The sequence below is a fragment of the Protopterus annectens genome, chromosome 11.part0 (genome assembly GCF_019279795.1).
Source record: "Protopterus annectens isolate FY-2018-M chromosome 11.part0, PAN1.0, whole genome shotgun sequence".
NCBI lineage: Eukaryota > Metazoa > Chordata > Ceratodontiformes > Protopteridae > Protopterus > Protopterus annectens.
The window spans coordinates 41,925,333-41,952,228 of NC_056745.1; the positions used below are offsets into that span (position 1 = coordinate 41,925,333).

At 39.2% G+C, this 26,896-nt stretch overlaps 1 protein-coding gene and 1 pseudogene across 1 annotated transcript in view; one reads left to right on the forward strand and one right to left on the reverse strand.

The window, feature by feature from the left end:
- The window catches only part of TMEM117 (transmembrane protein 117), a 1,211,924-nt gene that overhangs the window by 1,109,194 nt on the left and 75,834 nt on the right, over nucleotides 1–26,896 (reverse strand). The window lies entirely within an intron of this gene.
- LOC122816009 lies at nucleotides 26,471–26,539 on the forward strand (annotated as a pseudogene).

Here is a 26,896-nt window from a genome sequence, read left to right on the forward strand (position 1 = left end):
ATATGATGGATCGACGGTAAGATTACAGCAACCTTTTTTGAGTTTGGACAACATGGATGATGGGAGTGAGCAGAAAGGATTTATGACCACAGTGGTGTCTACTAATTTTGGAAAGGAATGATCAACTTTTAGAGACCAGCAGAAACTGACTACGGTATGTATACAAATTAGTAGTTATGATTCTGAGACTTCTGGTTTTTCAACTCAAGTGCAACAGGGAGTTCAGAATTCATAATTTAATGATAACATAGCTGCTTCTCCATGACTACCAATGGACAGTGAGAATGGGCGAGGTTTGAATATTAAACCATTTGATGAGAAACTGAAGGTGATTATTGATGATGACAATGACTTTAAAATTTTTAATTATATGGGCATTGTTGTCAGTAAAAACTTGGTTAGAACAATGACAAAAGGAATTAACTTAGGGCTTAACTTTGTGGTATCGAAGAATGTTGACCTTGCACAATTGTTGATGGATTTTAAAGTTTATATTAGAAAGTTGAATTGTAACCTTATGTTTGATGATACAGCTATGGTGGATACATGTTTTAAGACCTCTAGCACCTTTAACCCCTATACATCTTGTTTTACAAATGTAGAAAAAAAATTGTGAAAATGATTTCAGGTTTTTAAGTAAACATTTTATGAATAATAACTATAACATAATGAAGGAAGACCTGGAGGACACTGAATACAGAAAAAGATTGAAAGTTCAGTTTATGAAACCGGACAATGGAGGGGGTATGGTGTTAATGTCAAAAGACATGTACAACAATAAAATGATGGAAGTTCTAAATGGAGGTGCATATGTGCTAACCAAGAGCTTGAAAGTAAGGAAAGCTTATGATAAAACTTAGAGGACAGATTAGGGATTTATTGATAGAAAAAGAATTTCAGTTGAGCAATTTCATTATTTGAATGTGGACTTCCTGGTTATACCTAATATTTTTGGAATCCCAAAGGTGCATAAAGATTTAGGAAATCCCGCTCTGCGACCTATTGTGGATGTGAGGGGGTCCCTAACAAGTACATGTGCTAAATTTTTGGATATAAAGCTTAAGCACCTGGTGGGCAAAGAAAAACAAATCTGTAGGGACTCTTGGGATTTTCTTAGTAAAATTAATAATGTATTATATGAGGAAACAGACATGTTCATTACTACTGATGTAAAAGGCTTGTATACAGTAATTCCATATGAAGAAGGAATTAACTGGTTTTGTGAGATTTTAAGTATATCAATCAGCCCCAGGTGAATCTTTATGAAGAGTTCATAGAATTTGTCTTAAAAAATAACTATATCTATTTTGAGGGCAGACACCATTTATAAAAAGAATGGGGGCAAGCTGTGGGGCATTACTAGCGAACATAGTGATGGCAATGTGGGAAAGGAAATTTTTGCTAGATAGTGAATTTAAGGGACACTTGAAAGTATATGTTCGATACCTGGATGATATTTTCATATTATGGAAGGGGAATGAACTTGAATTGGAAAGCTTCCAGGAATATATTAACAAAACTACTACATTCTTAAAGTTCACGTTCCAGACTGAAAAGATAAAAATTCTATACCTTGCTGTGTTACTAGAAAAGTATAGTGAAGAGGGTAAATATGTGGCATCCATTTATAGGAAACCCACATACTCTAATGCATTATTGCACTATAATAGTGTACACCCTGCGACTCAGAAAAAAATCACTAGTGAAAGACCAATACGTCCATATAGTAACTAGAACAAATGATTTTTTGGAAGAATGTAATAAGTTAAAAAAATATGTTTTTGAACAGAGGGTATCCCCCTAACTTGATTAATAAGGTTGAACAAGAAGTAGTAGAGAAAACAAATATTACCAACCATTGCTTGGTAAAAGAGATGAAAATGAAGAGTGTAGTTTTAAAAAATCAAGAACATTTTAAATGTGGGGGAGTAATACCCTTCAGCTTAGAGATTGAAAGGATTAAATCTATTTGGACTAAAAATAGTGCATTTTAGATGGAAGAACCTTACATTCATTTGAAGATGGACGAGATTCCATGTATTTATTACAGAAAAGGGTTGACTCTGAAAAGTATTTTAGAGAGACCAGTTTTGGAGGTTAAGCCCACAAATTATTGTAGGATGCATTGTTGTGGATGATGTAACTACTGTAAATATATATTATTAGGTAACAGTATTAGAGTGCAGATTAAAGAAAGATATGACTGCAAGTCGAGAGCAGTGGTATATATAGCACTTTGCCAGTTATGTGTGGCATTTTATGTAGGTAAGACCAGAAGGTCAATTAAGGAATGTATATATGAGCATTACTATTACATTAAGAAAAATAACACTAACAATGCTTTGGCTAAACATATAGGACTAAACAATAAACATCGGTTTAAGTTTACTATTTTGGAGCAAATAAAAAATAATGACTGGGATGGACCATGGGCAATACTGTTAGAAAAGAAAGAATTGTACTGACAACTACATTTAAATGCTACAAATTACCCGGGACTAAACAAGCATGTATCTGTAACTAGTATTTTAAGGTTAAAGTTCCTGGAAAGATTAAAAAAGCCCCAATTAATTTAGGTTATAGATGATTAAAGACTAGGAAAGGGGAATATGTATTTTTAAATGTTATTTAAAAAGTGGTTTTAAAAAAAAACTGGTAAAATTGTTACTGATTGGTTAGAAACAAACTGACATAGGTAATGGAGGGGGATTTAAACATTAAGGCTGGAGTTTGCTAACATCTGAGGAAGTTTTGAATTTGTGAAAATGAAAATACTTATCTTGTGGTTTATTTTCAGTTTATGTTTTAAAAGGTTATATTAAAGCCTTCGTACCTCTTAAGAGCTTGTGAATCTCTTTATTTCATTTTATGATATCTCTTTATTTCGTTTTATGATACTGTATATAATGACAAATAACAAGGAAGAGAGAATGTATTCAGAATATGATTTTGAAATCACAATCAAGACATACAATAGGAAGGCACATTAACTATAGGCTAACATGAGCATTATAACATAACACCGCCTGCCAACATTTGCATCCTGAATAGTACGTAAGAAAGAAAAACAACAATAAAACATTGAACTCTTTAACATAATAAACATTAAGGAAACTGCGCTGTATATGAAATTCATCCATTTCTTGTACATTGTCACTTATATGATGAATCACTAATAATCTATCATCACTACTGTTCTGAGAGTTAGAATGTCTCACACCAAATACTAATCACTATAGTTGTGATGGGAAGATGCAGTGTATTGTTTGTGATGAAAATCTTTTCTTACTAGGTTAACTTATTTCTTTATGAAATAGTTGTGGTTCTGCCTACTCAGTTATTTAGAGGCTATGTACAGTCTAGTAATCACAAATAATTGAACAAACCAAACTGTTTCCAGACAGGCCAAATTTGTGTGTTCTGGGCAGTCCATAAGTATCCAAAAGTTAGACTGGAGTGGTACATATATATCTCTTAACCTTAGCTATTATAGTGGCAGCCTCATTCTATATTTCTGCAGCCCACTGTCATTCATATAATTTATGCCAGTCATCCATATTTGGGCTACTACAAGCAATGCAACATGATTTTTACTCCCTGCCTAACTCCCTGACCCAATTAGGGGGTAAAATATCTCTTGTATACTATTCACAACTGGTGTATAAGGAGTCTAAGAGTCCTTTTTAATTCCATTAGGAGAAATTACCAAATCACTACCAAAGGAACTTGTACAGCTGATTTTCACCTGCAGGTGATCTATTGTACCAAGCATACAGTTAAGTTTGACAATTGCTGCTGAAAAAGTTAACATCTCTCACCACCACAGGAACTTGTATAGCTGAATTAGACCTGCAGATGCAAAAGTTCAAAAGAAACAATACACTGAGTTAAAATCTATGTAAGGCAATTTCCAAGACTCAAACTAAAAACGTAATTGTTTTCCCTCATTTATGCATCTCTGTGTTCTGCACTGTAATGCTGAAACTGCTGGAGATACACCCCTATCCTCACAGGCCTTTTACTGCTGAAGGTGAAGCTAAATTAATGCTTTAGCATATTTTACTCTAGCAGTGTAAAAAGAAATCACTGGAAAGACAACAAAAAGCCCATAACCATAAAATTAAATGCTGTGACTCAAGTCAACTATTTAGAGTTCAGAGACATTGTCTTTGTATCCGTAAACATTCTACATCATTGATACTTTGTTTTGGTGGTAAACAATCTGTGGGGGGAGTAACTGCATTCCAGTGAAGGACCTCATCTCAGTTGTTTCTCCACCTATAACATTATTTCAAGCCAAAGTCATTGAAATACTGCCTTTTGCAGTTAACTTAGGTGTATATTAACAAGAGTTGACCAGCTTGTGTTATTGTCTTCAAAATTAGCAGAATTTGTATTACCTACTGTTTTTTACTGCAATTTTATAGTTTTCTTGGCACTTACTCTACCACTGGCCAACCAGCTACTCTTGGGCTTCACTCCTATCCCCTTGCCCACCTACTACATCTACACTTGTACTTCACTTACTCCACCTCCTCTACTCACTCTATCTGGTGCCTAACTTACTATCCAATCACAAACTTTCCCTTTATACCATCTCCACCCACTTCAGTTCTAATTTCCTAATCAAATCTCACTCTGCTCCCTCCCCATCAAAACCGACCTGCTCTCCACTCTATTATCACTGCTCATTACCTCAGCTAACAATGTTGTTGTTGTTGTGTCTTTCAGCTTTTCCTGGTTAAGGGTCTCCACAGTGGAACTCTGGTCCGCTAATGATTGGTTGTTGATTTTTACGTGCCGAGTTACCAGCCCTGATGCACAACCTTCAACTAAGGTACGCCCATTCACGCATGTCTCCCATACAGAAGACGCTCTAGCTGAGAATAGAACCGGACAGCGTCTTATTGTGAGGCGACAATGCTACCGCAGCACCACCACCGCAGGTTACAATACTGCAAGATATTTACAACACTAACCATGCTATTTCCTTATTCATCCTCCTCCTCTCATTCCTAACATCACCATCAGCTGCAGAATTAAATAAGCACACCTTCATCTTTACTTCATCCTCACCCATTAACCATTTTCCTACTAGCTGCTCAAAAATCTCTTCAGGCTTATTACCCATAACTCCATTCCACTGTTGTAACCCCAAAATACTACAAAATGTCAGTCCCAATGTAAGGCAATGCTTCTACCCATCTCTGCTAAAAATGCTTTAATAAACAACCCTTTCTCCACCATACATCAAGTGAAGTAACATCCATCCCAAATCAGGATCCAGTCAAACCCCAAACCATAGAATGCACCCTGAAAGTTTAAAAATGGTCAGTATAAACATTAGAAACATACGCAACAAAATTACAGATTTTCATGCTTGGATGACTCAACACAACCCAGACATCCTAGTCATAAAAGAGACATAGCTAAAGCCTGAAATAAAAGATGCTGAAATACTACCCCCTGTTTATAATATTATTTTGTCTAGATAGAAAACATAAAAAAGCAGGTGGAATAGCTATAATCTTTCCAAACATGCTAACAGTAACTCCCTATACAGGCATAATCCCAACTTTTGGAAAACCAGAAATTCTAATCTCTTTCCTAAAACTTCATACAGCCAAGAGCATATGCATTGCTGTGCTACATATTCCCCCAGAAAAAAACATTCCAATACTTGAAAACATACTATCCTGGATAACGCATGCAATCATAAATGAAATTCTCCTCCTGGGTGATGTAAACATTGACTGGCAGTCTTTATCTTTAAATTCAACTTATTAATACAGCCAACAAGATATGGTTACGAACACATCAAATTTTACCTCCTCGGGTACCCTCCCCGATACAATAAGTTATCACCTATCAGCTTAGAACCACAGGAGTATTATACAACTAACAAAGGAACATAAGCTCAAAGCTACCTGTAATCTCTCCAAATTCTCCAAGGAGTCTTTCATTGGATTTCTGAAGGTAGTTAACTGGTCCAGCCTAAAAAGACTCAGCTTAAATTATGAAGTTGAATATTTCAATGCAGCATTTCTAAATATTCTTACACATTAGCCCCAGAATGTACAAGAATAATTAAAAACAGCTATACCCCATGGCTCACCAACCAATGCAAACTCCTTATGAAAGACAAAGGCAAAGCTTGGATTAACTGGCAAAAAAGAATAAAAATTAGAAAAATTGGCAATTAATCAGACAGCTACAAAATCAAGTCAAGAAACAAGTTATTAGTGATAAAAAATCTTATACTCAGCTACAAGATAGCCATAAAAACATCCCTAAAAAATTCTGGTCCTCCGTATCCTCTCTCATCAGCCCAGATACAAAAAATAATCCCAGCCCATACACAGACATTCCCCCTCTTCAAACAGCTACCTATTTCAATACATACATCATATAATGTATAGCCAGCTTAACCACAAACCCATCTAAAGCACCCCTTTTCATACAGCCAACTTCCCCAACCTTAGACCTTATCATATTTCCTTCACAAAACTCACCTATCTGCAACCTCTACAATACACATGCAGACAACTCCACCCACTTAACCTTTCAACCAGTTTCTATAACTCTCATAAAAAAGCTTTTACGTAAACTAAAATTTTGTTCCTCCTCAACCAACAAAACTTCCCCCAGGATACCTAAATCTAGCTGCAGATGCAACAGCATACCCATCAGCATTCTTATTAACAGATCAATAACACTGACCCACCATTGGACAAGTAATCAAGGAGCCTCAGTCCTTATCACTGGCACATGTGAGGGACATTCACTGGGAGGATAACATATACACACAGCATTTACAAATGCAGCTCTCTGCATCAAGTTTAATTTCCCTTAAGAGTAGACCGAGACCACAGTCAGTCCGGGGTTGGTTTCTCCCTCTTTCTCCAGATCTCCAATAAGACTCACCACTGGCAGAGCTATAAAGTTGAGTCCTTAGCCAGGGTTCCAAGCCAAGTCCTCCAACACTTTCTCTGTACAAGCAGTGCTTCGTGTCCCTTCCCATGTAGCTGTCGCATACGCTCTTGGAGATGTGACACACACACACACACACACACACACACACACACACACACACACACACACACACACACACACACCCTGGGAAAGGCTGGCACAGGTTTACTAGCTATGCCCCCTTCTGCCTAGACTTTAAGGTAGCTACCACTGCACTTGAACATCTTGAAGGCTACTTTAAGGCCCTTAACAAAAGATGTCCAATTTTACTGTGTAATATTAATACTAATACAAATGGTAGTTTGACCAATAGCAAGGCTATTAGGTATGGCCCACACAGTGTCACCAAATACATATACTCTCAAAACATAAATTTTATTTATTTATTTCCAGTTTGATGACCGGGGAGGTCCACTGGGCTCAAAGAGCCCGTTTTCAGTGGAGGCCCGGGGAGAAAAGCTCCAACAACACATAGTACAAGCTCCATAATATGAAGTACAATACATAGTGGAAACAGAAACAAATTAAGCACATTTTACATACAAAATAGCAAAAATTAAACAAAAGTTAAACAGCAGCTTGGAGAAGGATGCACAGCATATTTACATGTTTGGTGGTTGAGAACAGTAGTACAAGGTTAAATTAATACAGAGGTTTAAATCATCTGAGAATGATATAGAAGTAACATTAGCATGGATGAGTTCTTTATGCATGAATATTAGCATGAGTTAAATTAATACAGAGGTTTAAATCATCTGAGAGTGGTATAGAGGAAGCATTAGCATGAAGGCAGTACATAGGGTTAATCAATAGTGTGTAAGGAAGAACAAACTGTGTCTTATAAAGTATTTATGTATTAAGCAGGTTAGGTAGGTGGAGTGCAATTGCATTTCCATTTTTGGGAGAGGTACAAATGCAGCTGGGTTTTGAAGTGTTCAGTTCTCAGAAATTCTTAGAGATGAAGGGAGAGAATTCTATTTTTTGGCGACGGAAAAGGATAGGAGAAGCTGACCAGTGGGACAGTTTGGTTTATAAACAGAGATTAGATTTTGGTGGGTAGATCTTAAGAGTTCTGTTTGGGGTGTATAATGTTAAGATGTTTGTTAGTGCTGGGCATACAGTTGGTTTGAAAATAAGCTTGTGAGTGGTGATGAGTTGGAGGTAGTCAAGGTAGTTTGAGAGTTCTAGCCATTGCAGCTGATGGAGAGGTTTACAGTGGTGAGTGGAGTATTTGGAAGTGGTGGCAAACTTTGAGATTTTATTGTAACAGGATTCTAGTTTAGAAGAGATGGAGGAAGATAGGCTGGTTTGTAGGGGAGCACCATATATTAGTGAAGGTAGTGGCAAGGGTCTGTCTTGTTGAGGGGGAGAGGAAGTGGGAGTTTCTGTACAGCATACTGAGTTTCTGATGGGTTTTCTTTATATTTAGCTGAATATGGGTATCAAATTTTAGGTGTTCATCAATAGTAACTCCAAGAGGTTTAGCAAAAGGAACAACTTCTACAGTGCAGTTGGCAAGGCTTGTAATCTTGAAAGAGGTTTTGTCTAGGTGGATAGATTTTGAGGGAGAGAATAGAATGATCTTTGATTTGTTGGCATTCAAAGAGAGGTGATTTTGGAGCATCCAGTTCTCAGTAGATGAGAAGGCAGTTTGAGTTTTTGTTTGGAGCTCAGGGAGGTTTGATGCAGAGCAAACTAAAGTCGAGTCATCTGCATATTGCACTATCTTAGTGTTAGAAATGGCTGCATGGAAATCATTAATGAAGATATTGAAGAGCATAGGGCCAAGAATGGATCCCTGGGGTACCCCGGTTGGGGTGGGAAGGAAGGCTGAGGTGCCAGTCTTCCATTTTCCTGCTTGAGATCTGTCAGAGAGGTAGCTGCTGAACCAGGTAATGGTGTTTTGTGAGAGGTTAAGATTGGAAAGGTGGTGAAGAAGGTGGGTATGGGAGACTATGTCAAAAGTCTTGGAGAGGTCAAGGAGGACTGTGGATACAAGTTCTCCAGAGTCACCGGCATGGTTTACAATGTCTAGAAAAGAGAGAAGAGCTGTTATTGTGCTATGGCCAGGATGGAACCCAGGTTGCGTTGGGGTGAGGAGTTGGTTATGTGTAATGAATGGCATGAGCTGGAGGTGGATGCATTTTTCAAGAATTTTTGGAATGGGGAGAGAATCGCTATGGGTCGGAAGTTGCAGATGTTATTATTTTTGCCTCCTTTATGGAGGGATAGGATAAAGGCTGCATGCAACAGTATGGGGACATATGTTTCTTGTATGGATCTGTTGATGAGTATGCTAATGGGGGTGGTGATGCTGTCTGCTGCAATTCTTAAAAAGAGTGAGGGGATATTGTCAGGGGCACTGGAGTAAGGTTTAAGCTTAGAAAGAAGTTTTTTTATATATGAGTTGGGGATGGGTTTGAGGTGGAATATGGGAGGTGAGTTTGGGGTGGAAGATTGGGCAGAGGGTTTGATTTGCACACCTTGTGTTGTTGTCTGGGAATGTTTTAGTGAGTTCTGCTATACAGTTAGTAAAGAAGCAGTTGAACAGAGTAGCTAATTCTGGGTCAGACTTACTAGTGTCAGGGCAAGGGTTGTTTTTGGTGCCTGGGTTGAGAAGTGAGTTGATGGATTTCCAGAATTGTTTGGGGTTAGACTGGAGTTTGATATAGTATGTTTTTTTATCTTGTATGATATGTTTTTTTGGCTAAGTTGAGGAGTTGTCTATATTTAAGAAGGGTGTCAGGGTGCCTATAATGATGGTAGAGATTCCAAGTCTTGTCCCTTTGTTGCATGAGTGTTTTGGAATCTTTACTAAGCCAAGTAGCGGAATTGGTTTTTATACGTTTTATTCTTGGAGGGGCTTGGGAGTTAAGAGTGTCTAAAAAGGCTGAGTTGAAGAATTCGACAGCACTGCCCACAGGTAGAGTTTTTAGAGTGTCCCAATTTATCAGTTTGAGAGAATTGGAAAAAGTTGTAGGGTTGGTGTAGATGAGGAGAGGAGGGGGTTGCTCTATGGATGAAGGCTGTTAAGTGATCACTGATAGAGTCTGGTAAGGTGCCAGTGTGGGAGATTTTGTTTGGGTGGGAGACAAGGACCCAGTCCAGTATGGAGCTTGGGGGGTTATTTTTATTAGGTCAGGTTATAGCATTTGCGAGCTGAGTGAAATTACATAGATTGATTGAAATGGTGGGGTTATTGGCAGTAATTTTGTTCCAGTCAATGTTCACATCTCCTAGGATGTATGTCTCAGGCTTAATATTATATGAGGCCTATAGAAGAATTTCCTCGAGTGTGTTAATGTTGTTTCCAGGGGGGATATAGAGGGCTATAACACAAATGCTTTTCTGGTTATTTAGTTTGAGATTTCCTATTGACTAGTTTAGCATCGTTGAACTGTGGAATAGGATTTTGGTAGGGAGTGATGGAGACTAGGCTAGAGTAGATTAAGGCTACTCCTCCACCCTTCTTTTTAGGCGGTCTTGTCTAAGTAATTGAAACCCAGGGGGTAGTTTTTCAGAGTCTGAAATGTTGGGTTTCAGCCTTGTCTCAGAAACAGCTGCTATGTCAGGTTAGGTAAGCGTGGAAGTGGGCTAATTCATATCTCTACAAAGATCACCCTTGCCACCCCTATAGTGCCTTTTGTAGGCAATGCCCTGAAGACAAATTTACCATCGTAACATCTGCTAGTAAACACATGCTAAGGGTTATGCTACTCAATGCTAGAAGTCTAAACCTCAAAATGCACTCGCTTGAGTCACTCCTCAAACTGGAGAACATCGACATCTATGCAGTAACAGAGACCTGGTTCAAGGCTCCTGAGGGCACCCCTGCGCTACCAGGTTACAATACATATCACACCTTTCGGCCCCCAAATATGAACCAAAGCCCTAAGGGATGTGATGACTGAACCCCCAAAGGCGGAGGTGTAGCCATCATTATAAAAGATGTACACACCTCCAGACTTGTTGCCCAAGATAATGCATCAGAAATAATTCAGGTACAGTTATCACTGGACAAAACTGCAGTCCATGTTGTAGCCTTCTACAGATCCCTCACAATGTCCCAGGACTCCCACTCTGCTTTCCTGGACACTCTGCAAAACATCAAGGTCCAGCCTAATACCCTTATACTGGGAGACTTTAACTACCCCTCCATTAGTTGGAACAACTACTCCTGCTCCAACTCTTTTGCCCATTGTTTCCTGGAATTCATCAGCTCCAATGTCTTGGGCCAACTTAACCTCACCCCCACTAGGGGAAATAACATTCTTGACCTAGTCATTACAAACATGGAGGACCACTGCTCTACTCCTATAATAAACCCCATCGTGGTTAGATCCAACCACAAGTTAATCACCATGGATATCCAAATCATGCCCCCACCCCCAAAAAAGGAAACCAGAGTGTAAAAGTTCTCCAAAGCTAATTTTGAGCTTCTAAAGACAGAAGTGGCAAGCTTCACGTCATCCGTAGAAATAGGGAATGGGAGTATGGCTGCTGAATTATACACCAAGGCACTGCATGAGCACTTACATAAATGCATAGATAGGGCTTCCCAAAACAGAACCAAGATGCTCTCCTCTAAAAAAGGAAGCCAATCTGGTGGACCCCTGCCATTAAGAAACTCTACAACAGAAGGAAAAAAACTGTTGCAGAAAAGGGCAAGTCCGGTGAATGGAAAAATTCCCTTGGAAATCTCAGTAAAAAACTGAGATCCCTCATCAAATCCACAAAAGCTAGTTATGAAAGCAAAATTGCTACAGATACTAAGGACAACCACAAGGCTTTCTTTACTTATGTCAAGAATCTGCATAATAATATGCAGATTTGCTCTGTGCTACAGCACAACGGCACCACTTATACTGAACTAAATGATATTGCTAATATTTTGGCAGACAGGTTTAGTGGAAACTTTACTCCCCCCTCAATCCCCCAAAGGGCCCATCCACATACCCAAGGAATACCAAATCCCTATTATCATGACTGCACAAGTAGAAACCGCACTGACAAAAGCTAAGAATACAGCTTCCATGGGACCAGATAATATACCGGGTTGTGTCCTACACAATTTACAAAAAAGAATTGGCACCACACCTGAGTACCCTGTTCAACTACAGCCTCAGTTCTGGCTTTGTTCACACTGAATGGTGCACTGCTACAGTCATCCCACTCCACAAAGGGGGTGCAGCTACTGCTCCATCACCTTGATGAGTCTGGTCTGTAAGGCTATGGAATGTATTATTACAGATCTTATAAATAAGGATATAGATAACCTTCAAACCCTAGACCCCACGCAGTTTGGGTTTGTGAAAGGCAGATCAAGTCTGCTCAATCTGATAGACTTCTTCAAAGCTGTAACCAGAGAGATGGATGAAGGCAAGGTTGTTCACACAGCTTACCTCGATCTAGCCAAAGCTTTTGACACCATCCCGCACTCTGGAATCATTGATAGGCTCACCAATCTGGGCATTAACCCTTACATCATTAGATGGGTTGCCAACTGGCTCAGTGATAGAACCCACACGGTGAAAGTAACTGACTCCAAATCTGACTACTGGGCAGTTACAAGTGGAGTCCCACAAGGATTGGTTCTGGGTCTTCTCCTGTTTGGTATCTATTTCTCTGAAGTTCAAGCCAACACCAAGGGTTTCTGCTTAACCAAATTCATGGATAACTGTAAACTGGGAGCTATTACTGATTCTCAAGCTTATGTGGACATCCTACAAAACGGCCTAATGAAGACCAATGACTGGTGTCAAAACAATGGCCTTAGGCTCAACTCCAAAAAATGCATCATTCACTTCGGAGAAAAACATGGCCCACAAGTTACCATATCAAAGGGAACCCACTTAACTCTGAAGGTGTTTTAATGGGTCGAGAGACACAGGTAGATAGGAACCTTTCCTTCGACAACCATATCACCACTGTAGTTAGGAAGCCCTCCTATGTGACACATCTCATCACAAAAGGTTTCTCATCCAGGAAAAAAGAAGTCATTATCACTCTCTACTCATCCCTCATCAGACCCATTATAGAGTACAATGCCCCATTTGGCATGTACCTCACTGGACACCTCCAACGACTGGAGAGGCCACAGAAGTTCCTCACTAAGAGGATCTTAGGACTCAAACACATGCCTTATGCAGATAGACTTAAAGGACAACTATGGCAAGCTGGACATTAATTCTAGTCTATCATCGCATTTTCCTCCCTATCTACTGATCCCTCCACTCAAAAATGACATTACTGCTCAAAGCAGCATTTAATTTCTCTGTTTTTGTGATTCCAACTGAATGGCTATCAGTACTGTGAGCCATCTTCCCTAAAAGTTCACTCTCACTCTTGCTAGATCCTCCGACAAGTCACTCATCTGCAGGAACACATATTTCAGTAGAATTCAGTAAAGCACGCCCTCCTCTTCTCGTTTCACCCAAGAAACGCCCACTAGCTAATTATGCTTGCCCGCTTTAGCATTTCTATTCAGTCTCGCCCATAAACACTCCTTGTGATGTGCTTAGAAAACATCCTCGCTCAGAAGCAGGAACTTCTTCTACGGTTAGTTTTTGCTGCACGTGTTTGTTTTGTTTTCTTGTTTTGCCTCGTGGAAAGAAAAACTCTGCTGCATGGTTCTGTGTAGCATTGCAGTAACTACTTAGCCCTGCAGTAGTAATTATTTCTAAATTTAATTTGATTTCAACTAACAGCAGTGTATACTTTTGCAGTAAATGTATCATTTAGAAAGACGGTTCGGCAATAGCTAGACATATGCAGTGACACTGAAAAGCAATGTAGTTTTGGCATGCTGATTTTACTGATGTTGTCTTTCTTCATTAGTTATGTGACTTTTAGCTCAGAGTACTTACATGGTCAAATAATAATACAGATCAGTAAGGAGTTATCATTACATACTGGCATTTACACAAAATTGCCAATCGTAAATGTGGTATGCCGGTTTTGAAATGCTGGTTTGCAAATGCCAGCATATAATGAAACAAATGAACTTGTAATGTTTTTTATCATTCTGTGTACAGCAAATCTAACAGACCATTGCAACATGGTAATTTTTTTGAGTTCTTACAGCTGGACTTTGTAGTCTGGTTCCAATAGCAATGTGTTCTTTATTTTTTATTATTATTGTATTGTAACACACACTGTGGTAATTTTTTTATTAGTATTTTATATTATTGCAGTTATTTGTGCAGTCTTGTTTTACATATGGTCACTATATTTCAGTGCTGTTGGGCTGCAGGATAGTAATGTTTTTTAGTACATGCCAGCATATGTTCTGCTTCAGGTTTAGTGTGTGGGTTCCTTCCAGTCATATTCTACAAAGAAAATAAGAGAGTGTTGGATCCATAGTCCCAGCCAGTGATGATGCTGATAATGACTTTTTTTTTTAATTCTAAAAACTGCTTTATTAGGCACAATACTCATTGATAAGGGGCAATCAGTTATGCCCCCACTGATAATCACTGCTAGCATCGCTTGCAAGCTATATTTCACATGAGCTTGTGTGTGAGTTGTTTTAGCTGTTGTCAGTAGAGATTGTGCAACTCTCCTGAGTGGTGTGCTCCTGTTGATGGACGTTTACCAAAAAAACAACCATGATAAAAAAAACTGGATGTGGTCTCCACATATGCAGTAGTAATGCAAGTAAATTTAGTGTGTGCGCATTTTTGTTTTTTTTTTATCCTTTGTTGTCAAGGTACTCCCACTAGGCTAGTGGCCTCTTTTTAGGGGAGATCTGAGGAGGTATTTATACTGCTAGGTGAAATTTGGTCAGGGCACTGGAGACTTCAGTACTTTTTTTGGTAGTTGCCATGGGATCTTTCATATCCACCTGACCTGAGCTAATTCAAGCAGATGGGACCTTAATTTAACGACTCATGCAAAAAGTGACGCACTTAAGAGTGCAGGAATATAACAATGAGTCCCTTTCAATAGTAGAATGATATAACAAGGATTAGTTAACCCTCCAGTCTGTACATAAACTAACCTAGTGGAGAGTGAGCCCCTAATGGCTATGCATGGAATTCCTTGTGTACCCATATGCACCAGGCATCTAACGTGTTCTTGAAAGTAGGCAAAATTGTAAAAGACCAAACAGTTAATTATAGACTATTCACAGTTTATCCAACTGCAGATTAAGTGTTCAGTTGTTTAACTTGTTTCTGGTTATATCTATTGTTAATAAAATAATTGTATTCATAATATTCCTGTCATAAATTAATGCAATTATGTTGAATTTTGCACCTGTAACAATGTTATTAAATATTTTAAATGCAATATCAAGGTGTCCTCTCAGCAATCTATAATTCACAAAGTACAAATGTAATGCTTTGTCAGCTGACAATCATGTTCTGGACTTGATCCATGATTTCGACAGTGATATCAAGAGCTCTGCTGACTCTAAGGCAACAGTTTTTCATATCACAAGCATGATGGGATATGTCTTCCAACAAACAGACATCTCATAGGTATTAAACAACATGTTAAAAGATAGAGTGACACCTAAGTGAATATTCCTGAAAGGCAAAGAGATGAAAAGTCATGGAATTAATACAAAGTACACCAATTTAATGGTCCCTTAACAAAAGCAAACCTACCTGACTAATGATGCAACATCCATTATCTATTTTTTCTAACTTTCTAAACTTTTCAATTGAATTGTCCAAATTAACTGCATTTGCTATGTATAATGTTGTACATAATTTCATATGTATAATTCTCAATTACTTATTATCTTGTAGCTTTAATACTCTGTGCTTATGAATGCATCATTTTTAAAGGTGTAAGATTCTTACAAAGTTATAGGTGCAGCAGTAATTCTGCAAACAATCTTTCAAAGATTTGAATTTGATTGGTAAAGGTAATCTCAGGCTTTGTAAGAACTGCTTCATGATAACAGCAAATTCACAATTTTTTTTAACAGCAGCATAAAAACAGTATTAGGCAAGCAATCACAGGGACTGTAAGATGCACACTTAAGAAGACACTCTTAGAAGTTCTTGCCAGACTTTGAGTACTTAATATGCCTAAGTCACAAATCAAGCAAGGCCATACATGGTACCCTGTTATACATTTTTGTCTACCCATCCAGTCATCAAGACTAACTTTAAAGCAGACAAAGGTACTACTTTGCATGACCTCTTGTGGTACCTTATTCCATGGGCTGAGAATACGTTGAGTTTGGAACCTCCCCTCCACAACATCTTATTTATTCGTTGATGTTAATTAAGGTCCCTTGTATAGGTGAGTAAAGTTACTGTTTTCAAAAGAAGTAGAAGGCCAAATAACTTTGGGTGTTTTATGGCTTGAAAAATAAGATAGGTCACCTCGGAGCAGCCAGCAAGCTGAATATAATGAGAGTTGTACTCATCTGTCAGAATACTTGAAGGATTTAAGTGGGGGGGAGTTAAATATCACTGGTGTATTTCCACTCAAGCAATACGCTTGGATTTGTACATACCAAATGAGGCATTATATTTACTAATGTGTCTGAGAACAGAAGTAAAATTTACCTTTTTTGATCTTAGATATTCCCTTGGGAATTTACTGGGTCAGATAGAAGGATTTCCTGACTATGGTTTAAACGGAGTCAGGTCTCTTTTGACCATATCTATTTAAAAAGGATTGCTATTTATAACATATGAGGTAGGAACATCTTTTCTGCTTAATAATATTATGCTGTACTTTATTGAAAGGTAGCTGGGCAGGAGATGGACATGTCAGCAGACTAGGTTTGCAGTCATGGGTAGGGAAAACATGATGTGATTTATACATAACAACCATGTCACAATGTTTTGCAGAGAACTGGTCATTGCGTCATAGTCATGTGACATTTTGAATTTGTATGTGTATGTGTGTGCGTGTGCACTTGTAAATATTAAATATAGGGAGTACAGAACTGTGAAGTAAAGCTGAAATGGCACTGGCTTGCAGCTTTACTTGTGGGATAGTGGCAATCAGTGCAACATCTGTGGGGTGCCCGGAGTTGACATGTGCCAATATTTTTTGCACCTCTCAGCCTTTACAGCACTATGTTGGAAAGAGAAACTCGAAATCCCACTGTTTCACCAAACAGTAATGTGAGTACATGCATGTGTTTGTGTGAGTGTTTCTGCTACTTAAAGTGTCAAGGACAGCAAGGTTTGCAAGTGTGGGTGGTAAGTGTTGACAAGGTGATGGGTTAGCACATGTCATAAGACTGGGTTCGAAGACAAATATAGTGAGTGACACTGTCCATTGCCCCACATGAACCAGATTTGATTCTTCTGTGAAGAACTAGCCTTTGCATGTTGTTCATCCATTTGTGTGTGTGTGTGTGTGTGTGTGTGTGTGTGTGTGTGTGTGTGGTGTACAAGGAATATGGAGTAAATCTGTACTGATACCTGCTTGCAACCCTGCTGAAGGGGATAACTGCATCAGAACAATGGAGTGACTCTAGTCAGAATGGGTGGGAGTCATGCACTAGCAGCCATCAAGCACTTTGGTTTGCCAAAGCCATTTCAGCAGAGTTTTGCAAGGAGGTGGGAAAAGCCTCAAGGTTGAATGGTATGTTGTGTGGGTGTGGCTGGGTAGATGTGTATTTCTGGGGAACTGAGGCACACCTTTAAGTGTAGTGTGGATGTTATGCATTGCATCAATAAATGGAGAGAGCAAGAGTAAAACTATCTTCAGTGTGGTCAGTAGCAATTTCATCATTGTTTGTTTGAGGCAAATGCATTGATTGTCCTGTATTTGTCAGTACATTGTTTGAGTCCACACAAGTGTCCTTACTTTTGGCTTACACTTTTGCACTGGCATAGGATCAGAGGACATTACTAGGCTAATGGCCCTAGGGCCCTTGCAAGCCTAGCCAAGTTCTTATTTCCATGATCAGCACCTATTTCCCCTGTCTAAGAGAGGCACAGGTGTAACCCCCAGGGTGAATTTACGGTCACACATCCAGTTGTCCAGATTGCATTTGAAGAGGACCAGTGCGGTGCTTTGCTTGACATGAAGTGAAAGTCTGTTCCAAAAACGTGGTAACCTCTGGGAGACAAACCTGTCCCTTTTGCAGTTTTTATTAATGTCACATAATAGCAGGTTAGGGTCTTTAGAGCGAGTAAGCAGTGTACCATGTGACTTACAGATGTGCAGCATTTCTAATAACGAGGGGTCAGAAATCCCTCTGAGTAGTCTATGAAACAGAATAAAGTGACAGTGATTTCACATGATCCCCATAAGACAGATGTTGAAGACCTAGAATATTCCTTGTGAGGATCCTTTGTGGTCTCTCCAATTGCTGGAGGTGCTTGGAAAGGTATACGCCAAAAGTGGCATTGTAGTCAATTACTGGCCTGATGAGGGAAGAGTACAGGGAGGTTATAACTTCTTTTTTTCTAGAGGCAATGCCCTTACTTTTGAGATGAGCAATACAGAATGCCCTTCTTACCACTGTGGAGACACGGTGGTCAAAAGAAAGACTGCTGTCATGTGTGCCCAGGCCTCTCACCACTGAGTGCATACTTAACGTGCTGCTATTGATGTGGTAGTTAGCAGGAACATTGCTCTTACTGAAAGGAATGATAATACATTTTTTTGCATTAAGTTTAAGGCCATGACTCTGGCACCAGTCATTTGTTTGTGTAAGACCCATTTGTAGGATGGTGACATCATTTGGAGATTCTATGACTGCTCCCAATTTTTAGTCATCAGCAAACTTTGTCAGCCACAGACCTTTAGTTTTTGCTTGTACTTTGGAGAAACAGATCCCGAACAGTAGAGGTCCCAGGACTGATCCCTGTGGAACACCACTGGTTACAGGTCTGCTGTTGGAGGTTGATTCCCCTATTTTGACTATATCAGTGAGTCAGTTAGTGACCCATCTAACGATATAAGGGTTGATGCCTAGTTGGCTGAGTTTGTCAATGATGCCAGAGTGGGGGATGGTGTCAAATGGCTTGGCTAAGTCCAGGCAAGCTGTATGCACATATCTTCTCCTTGTCCGGGGCTTTGGTGACTGTCTCGGAGATGTCCACCAGGTTTAACAGGCATGATCTCCCCTTGACAAATCAAAACTGAGTAGGTTCAAGTGTTTGGAGAGTTCCTATATCTTTATTGATAAGGTCCATGATGATTCACTCCATGGCCTTGCAGATACGGCTGGTCAGGCTAATAGGTATATAGTTCCCAGGGTCAGTGGAAGCACCACCTTTGTGCAAGGGACTAACGGTGGCTGTTTTCCATTCAGCTGATACGAAGCCGGTGCTTAGACTATGACTGAAAAGGGTACCCAGTGGTGTTGCTAATTCATGTTGGAGCCCATGTAGCATGCAGCCAAGGATGTTATCAGGTCCCATAGATGCTGTGTTTTTGGTCTTAGAGAGGGCATTTACAACCTGCTGTTTAGAGATACAGGGTAGGGGACAGGAAGTAGGGATGTCATGGGGTATGTGTGGCGGAGACAGGGTATTGAAGTTTATACAGAACCTGTCGGCCAACAGGTTAGCTGTGTCCACAAGCTCAGTATATGTGGTATCGTTAACTAACAGTTTGGCACAAATCTGGGCCTTTCCTTTTAGGTTATTGATGTAACTATAGAATGCCTTGTGGTTGTCCTTTGTTGAGGAAGCAAATTTGGATTTGTAGTTTGATTTGGAGGCCTTCACAAGAAGTCTTATTTGCGTGTTTAAGCTGAGGAGGGCTTGTTTCCAGTTTAGAGCTCAGTCCCTCTTACTGTTAGCAATTTCTACCTCTTATTATAATGCCTGTTACTGGAAGTTGTCCACCGGGCAGGTTTGTTCTTCCTTGAGGAGCTTGTTTTGGTCCTATCAGGTACAGCCGAGTTGATGCAGTTATACATGTGTTTTTGTAAAGCACTGGTGTAGAGCTCAGCATATTTGCCAGTTCTGTCTGAGGGAAGAGGTGCAGTAAAGCTATTTATACCATCCCATAAGAGGTTATAATCTGCTTTGGAGAAGTTTTTTAGTTTAGTTGCTGCTGGGGGGGGTGGTCAGGTGTGATGGTTACTTCTAATGAGACTGATGTGTTGTCAGTAGTAAACATAGTACAATCCATAATGATTTTCGAATAAGGTGTTGAATTCTCATGGACAAATAATTACATTTATCACACTTGACTGTTTAAAAGAGATGCCAATTCATGGAGTCTAATTTTGTGAGCTTACTTAATTACTAGTACTGCTATTTTGAAAAGTATCTGATTTGGAAGCTTTTTATCATGAGGCTGTTGCTGAGAGTATTAAGCTGCATTAAGCAGTAGTAACAGGAAGTAGTGGGCCACATAAGAGGCTTGGGAAGTTGTTAAGAAGAAACAAAACTATTTCATTGTTCAGCTTCACATTGCATAAACCAGTTGAGGTTATGCTATGACAGACTTACTATGCAAAGATAACCACAGGAATAGCCAGAAAGCAATCCAAAAAAATATATATGATATATATCTGCAACAACTGGAAAGGCTACAGAAATTCCTCACTAAAAGAATCACAGGCCTAAAGCAGATGCCCTATGCTGACCATCGAAAAAAAACTCCAGCAATACTCAGTCACATATCATCTACTCAGAGGCGATCTCTGTTTAACATACAAGGCCATGTCAAACCCAGAGCTGTTTGACATGCTACACTTAAAGAAATCCCATCCCTCAGAGCCACATGCGCCAGGGATCTAAACCTTGTCATCACAATGAACAAAACATGCTGGAGGGATAGGTTCCTGACCCAGAGACTCCCCAGACTCTGGAATAGACTGCCCATACATGTCAAGCTGAGTGTCTCTTTGGCCCTCTTCATAAGGAACCTTGACAACTGGATGGGAGATAGGAAATTCACCCCAGGGATCACGTCAATCAAGGGTCCAGGGAAGTAAATATTGTGGGAAGAAATAGCCAAGGAATTGTTATGGCCGATAGCCTAGTACCAACCTATGAACCTGTAGATATTTTAAGAAATTGACATATTGGCCTAAACTGTGGAATTCTATTTATTTTTTCTTTTCTTTTTTTTTTTAATCAGAATTCCTGGGAAAGTGCTAGTATCAAAAGTCAGGAGTAAAGAAACCTATAAAGGAAGCGTTTTAGTGGCACACCAGGCTGGGATTTCTTTGCGTCTGTTGTCATGCAAAGCTGACGAAGTAGCTGAACCTAACCAAGCTGGAAATGTGACATTCTGGCGCTCTGAAGGAGGGGAGATGGGAGGAGTAACTTGGCTAGGAATTGAAACTAACAAAACTGCTCTTTGTAAAAAGTCGTTTTTATCTCAGTAGTTTGTTGACACTTTTGCAAGTTTTTTTCAGAGAATGTCTAGTGCATCAGTAGAAACAACATTTCTAAAATTCAGTGCAGACCAGTCAATGACACTTGATCTGCAGACTCTTAAACTTGGCAGTTTTTTTTTCAGGTTTCCCATTAATAGTGAATGGAAGTCTAATCTGATAGCAAATGATAGGGATACTTTTTCTCACAATCAGGGCTGTCATACTGCATTTTGGGATAGATTTAGCTTTCAAAAGGAAAAAACACTCATCAGGATGTCTGCCCCCATGAGGGCAGACAAGGGTAAAAAAATAAATAAAATTGGGAATGAATACTTGTTTTGTAGCAAGCAGCTTTGAGAGGAGGAGAAATTCATGACTAGATAAAAAAATATGTTTTTTCATCATTTGCCCGTAGTGGTCCTTTAAAAAACTTAAACTTTTCTCCATCTCATATTGCTTACTTAGAGGCAATCTCTGCTTGACATACAAAGCCATGTCTGACCTAGTTTTGCTAGACATGCTTCATCTGAAAAAATCCCAATCCCTCCATGCTACCCACTCCATAGACCTCAACCTTATCACCACATTACACAGAACCTTGTGGAGGGATAGGTTCCTAACCCAGAGACTTCCAATAATCTGGAATAAACTCCCCATTCACATCAAGCAGAGTACCTCACTGGCCCTCTTCAAGAGAAATCTTGATGAGTAGATGGGAAATAGGAAATTCACACCAGGGATCACTTCAATTGCATTGCTAGATAGGGGCACAGGGAACTAATGTCTGGTAAACCAGGTGACTGGGAACACTATTGGGCTAGGCTTGCATTGGCTCCAGAGTCATTAGTCTAGTACTCACCTATGAACAATACTGAAGTACAGTCTCAAACAAATAAAGAAAAACAATATCTAAACTAAACTTCACTGTATTCATGACTGTATTTAACAGAATTACTATTCCCTAATAACTTACTTAATTAGAGCAAGGCGGATGATGAGATGAATGGTTCTTCTTGTTGTCAGGTCCAAGACAGAATACAGAATGCTCTCTCTCTCACTAACAGACTTCTCAAAATAATATCTAAAATATTGCTGCTGGGATTGCTGGTAGAATGACATCATTTCTGGTCACCTGACTTCTAGTCCACATGCAAACCCACCCCCATTGCTGGAAGCAGGCAAGACTTATCACCTATCTGTAAAAACACACACAAGGGCTTTTGCTCAGATCTTTGGCAGGTGCTGGAACTCATAAAACAACTACATTCCTTCATGCTTCCAGAGTAGTAATTAGTTCACCCCAAAGACAATACATAAAGCTTCCTAGTACAGACTTTGTGTCTCTGGCTGCCTTAAAACCTGTCAGATAGCATCTTTATGGCCTAGCCTATAAAGTGATTTAATTTCAGATATTCTTCTAAAGTTTGCTGGACGGAGGTTCCTCTGTTAAAACATATACATTTAAACAATTCTCACACTGCATGTACCTTTCTGTTCTCTCCAGTACGACACACTGTGGATACATTTCAAACACAAGCACTTTACAAATACCTTTCAAACACAAACATCTGTACATATCAGTTTGATATACATAACATACAGTTCTAATACATTTCTAACACAAGCATCTTGTAAGAATCAGTTTGATATTCACAAATAATATATAATTATTTGCAAAATTCCAGCTAGCTGTGCTGGCAGTATCTCCTTTCATCACAAATAGAATCATGTGTCCCTAACTTATGGAAAATAGCACACATTACCCCATTACATAAAATAGGTAATTGCACTGACATTTAAAATTTCCATAAGATAGCCAGCCTGTCTCCCTTTTCTAAAATCCTTGAAATATGTATCCATCAACAATTTCTCCACTATCTCTTAAAAAAATAAGCTAATCACCAATATGCAACATAGATTTTGGCCAGACCACAGCACATCTACTGCATTACTATCATTTAAAGACACTGCCAATAAAGCTCACAACTAACCTGTATCTGCGGTATTTCTAGCTCTATCAAAAGCTTTTGACATGTTGACACACAGTAAAGCTGCAGTATTTCTAACTCTATCAAAAGCTTTTGACATGTTGACACACAGTAAAGCTGCGGTATTTCTAGCTCTATCAAAAGCTTTTGACATGTTGACACACAGTAAAGCTGCGGTATTTCTAGCTCTATCAAAAGCTTTTGACATATTGACACACAGTAAAGCTGCGGTATTTCTAGCTCTATCAAAAGCTTTTGACATGTTGACACACAGTAAAGCTGCGGTATTTCTAGCTCTATCAAAAGCTTTTTACATGTTGACACACAGTAAAGCTGCGGTATTTCTAGCTCTATCAAAAGCTTTTGACATGTTCACACACAGTAAAGCTGCAGTATTTCTAGCTCTATCAAAAGCTTTTGACATGTTCACACACAGTAAAGCTGCGGTATTTCTAGCTCTATCCAAAGCTTTTGACATGTTCACACACAGTAAAGCTGCGGTATTTCTAGCTCTATCAAAAACTTTTGACATGTTCACACACAGTAAAGCTGCGGTATTTCTAGCTCTATCAAAAGCTTTTGACATGTTCACACACAGTAAAGCTGCGGTATTTCTAGTTCTATCAAAAGCTTTTGACATGTTCACACACAGTAAAGCTGCGGTATTTCTAGCTCTGTCGAAAGCTTTTGACATGTTCACACACAGTAAAGCTGCGGTATTTCTAGCTCTATAGAAAGCTTTTGACATGTTCACACACAGTAAAGCTGTGGTATTTCTAGCTCTATCGAAAGCTTTTGACATGTTCACACACAGTAAAGCTGCGGTATTTCTAGCTCTATCGAAAGCTTTTGACATGTTCACACACAGTAAAGCTGCGGTATTTCTAGCTCTATCGAAAGCTTTTGACATGTTCACACACAGTAAAGCTGCGGTATTTCTAGCTCTGTCGAAAGCTTTTGACATGTTCACACACAGTAAAGCTGCAGTATTTCTAGCTCTATCGAAAGCTTTTGACATGTTCACACACAGTAAAGCTGCGGTATTTCTAGCTCTATCAAAAGCTTTTGACATGTTCACACACAGTAAAGCTGCGGTATTTCTAGCTCTATCTAAAGCTTTTGACATGTTCACACACAGTAAAGCTGTGGTATTTCTAGCTCTATCAAAAGCTTTTGACATGTTGACACACAGTAAAGCTGCGGTATTTCTAGCTCTATCAAAAGCTTTTGACAGGTTCACACACAGTAAAGCTGCGGTATTTCTAGCTCTATCAAAAGCTTTTGGCATGCTGACACACAGTAAAGCTGCGGTATTTCTAGCTCTATCAAAAGCTTTTGACATGTTCACACACAGTAAAGCTGTGGTATTTCTAGCTCTATCGAAAGCTTTTGACAGGTTCACACACAGTAAAGCTGCTGAATCAACTCTCCACCCTGGGTCTAGCATCCCCATCTACTCAATGGTTCTCTAGTTAGCTCGCTAACAGGCAATAACTGTATTCATCTCCACATATCTTGCCACTTCCACAGGAATCCCACAAGGATCCATCCTTGGCCTTTTACTGTTCAATATTTTTATCAATAAGCTACATTCATATTCTTCTGAAGACACTTTGATTCAAGGTGCAGATGACTCTACCATCATTTGCTTTTAAAAAAAACCTTAACTCACCTCCAAGAAATCTCTCAACAAGCTGTCATCTCCATTGAAACCTGACTTACAACTCCTACTCAACCCCCCAAAAACCAAACACCTCCTCTTTATCCCAAAATCTCCCACCCCTAACAAAGCATCTTTCAAAATCTTTTCAGCAAATGGCACTCAAATCAAGTTAGTCCACCATACCAAACTATTACTAGTCATAACAGATGGTCATCTTAAAGATGATCACATCCAAAGCAATATCAAGAAAACCCACCAAAAACTAGACATGTTACACATAAACAATCATTTTCTGAGCACACCCACAAAAAATTACTGTAGCCAAAACATACATTCTGCCCTCTCTACTCTACGGAGCTCCAATTCTAAGTAATTTACAATCCTCCATAAAAACAAATTTGAAAGCTGATACAAAAAATTGCCAAATGTGCTACTAATTCATCCTCCTTTACCCATCTACCCATCACTGTAAAACACTGCATACCCTTAGCTGGCTGGAACCCCCCCTCCAACCTCTCCTACATTCATCTTTTAAATTTACATGAAATCATACACAAACCATTAGCCTGCCCAGCTCTTACCCGTTTAATCAACATGTATTTCACAAAAAAAAACTGTTAGATCAGAAGACAAAACATCTCACCATAAATGTACTGAATAAATCCCCTAGACACAGTCTATACTCATATTCAGTAGCAAAAAATATGGAAACCCTTACTCTAACCAGCAGAACTATTTCTAACCTACCCACCTTTAAATGCCCCTAAACAAATACTTGACAAATTCTTCAACCTGCTCCTGTGCCCATCCTGGCTCAACTTACTCACTATACATCACTCACACCCTTCAACCTAAGTCACACCTCACAACTCTCTCCAGCCTCCTACCCCCTCCTTTTTATTATCCCCACTACCTTACCTTGTTTAACTAATCTCTGCAGACGTTACCTCTACCTCTCCCTCTCTCCTCCCTACTCACTGAAGCTACCTGAAGTCCCCCTACACCTGCACTCATCTTATAATCTCCTTCTCTCCATCCTTCCTTCTATAACCATAATATGAACACCTCTCTCATGCTAAGTCATCACTCAGTTTCCCCTCAATGTCTCTAATCGTGTAATCTCTGATATCTCTTTACATGTTTTATTAGAACTGTCTCAGGTCTCATTTACCACATACTAATCTATGTAACAAATAATATGACTATTGAGTTTTTCCTCACATATTCTCTTCAACTCATATTTTCATTGCACTTTGCTGTGAAACATGTTCCATATTTTTCTCATCACAACATTGTTTCACTCTTACGTTTGTACTATAACATGATACTTTGTGATTTAAAATATCTGTACTGGATTTTTGAAATATTGTGACTGTGGAGCTTTTCTCCCCAGGCCTCAACTGAAAATGGGCAGTTTCTGGCCCAGTCAGACTTTCCCAGTAAAGAAATGTCAAATAAATAAATAACTACTGCTCCTTCAAAGTGTGTGTGTGGGCTGGCAAGTGCTATGAAATCATGCTATGTGCTTGTGGAGCATGGTCTAAAGCAGAAGACCTGTTATTTACAATCAGGTAATAATACCAAAACACTTCTTGGCCTTTTGGCTAGGATCAAGTGTAGTATCTATTTGATTATAATCTTCTTTAACTCTTCTCATGAGAGAGTGTCTGCATCACACATTGGCCCACATTCCAATCCAGGGCACAGGCATAAACAGAAGGCTTGTATACTTCATGTCCAAGTTGAAAACATTTCCATCTATCCAAAACTGGAAGGTTATATTTTTTTCTTAATGTCTCAAAATGCGTAAGAATTGTGTAACCCTCCACCTAATGGAATAGCTGAGAGATTCACTGTATGCTCCCTTTCATCCATCTTCGCAACAGACCTTAGCTCCACCTATTTTCGGCTTGCGGGTGGCCTCATCTTGGAATTTCTATTCCCTAGTGTTTATCCATAACAACTACTTTCCCAAAATGCCAGAAAACTGTGGAAGTAACAGACACACCA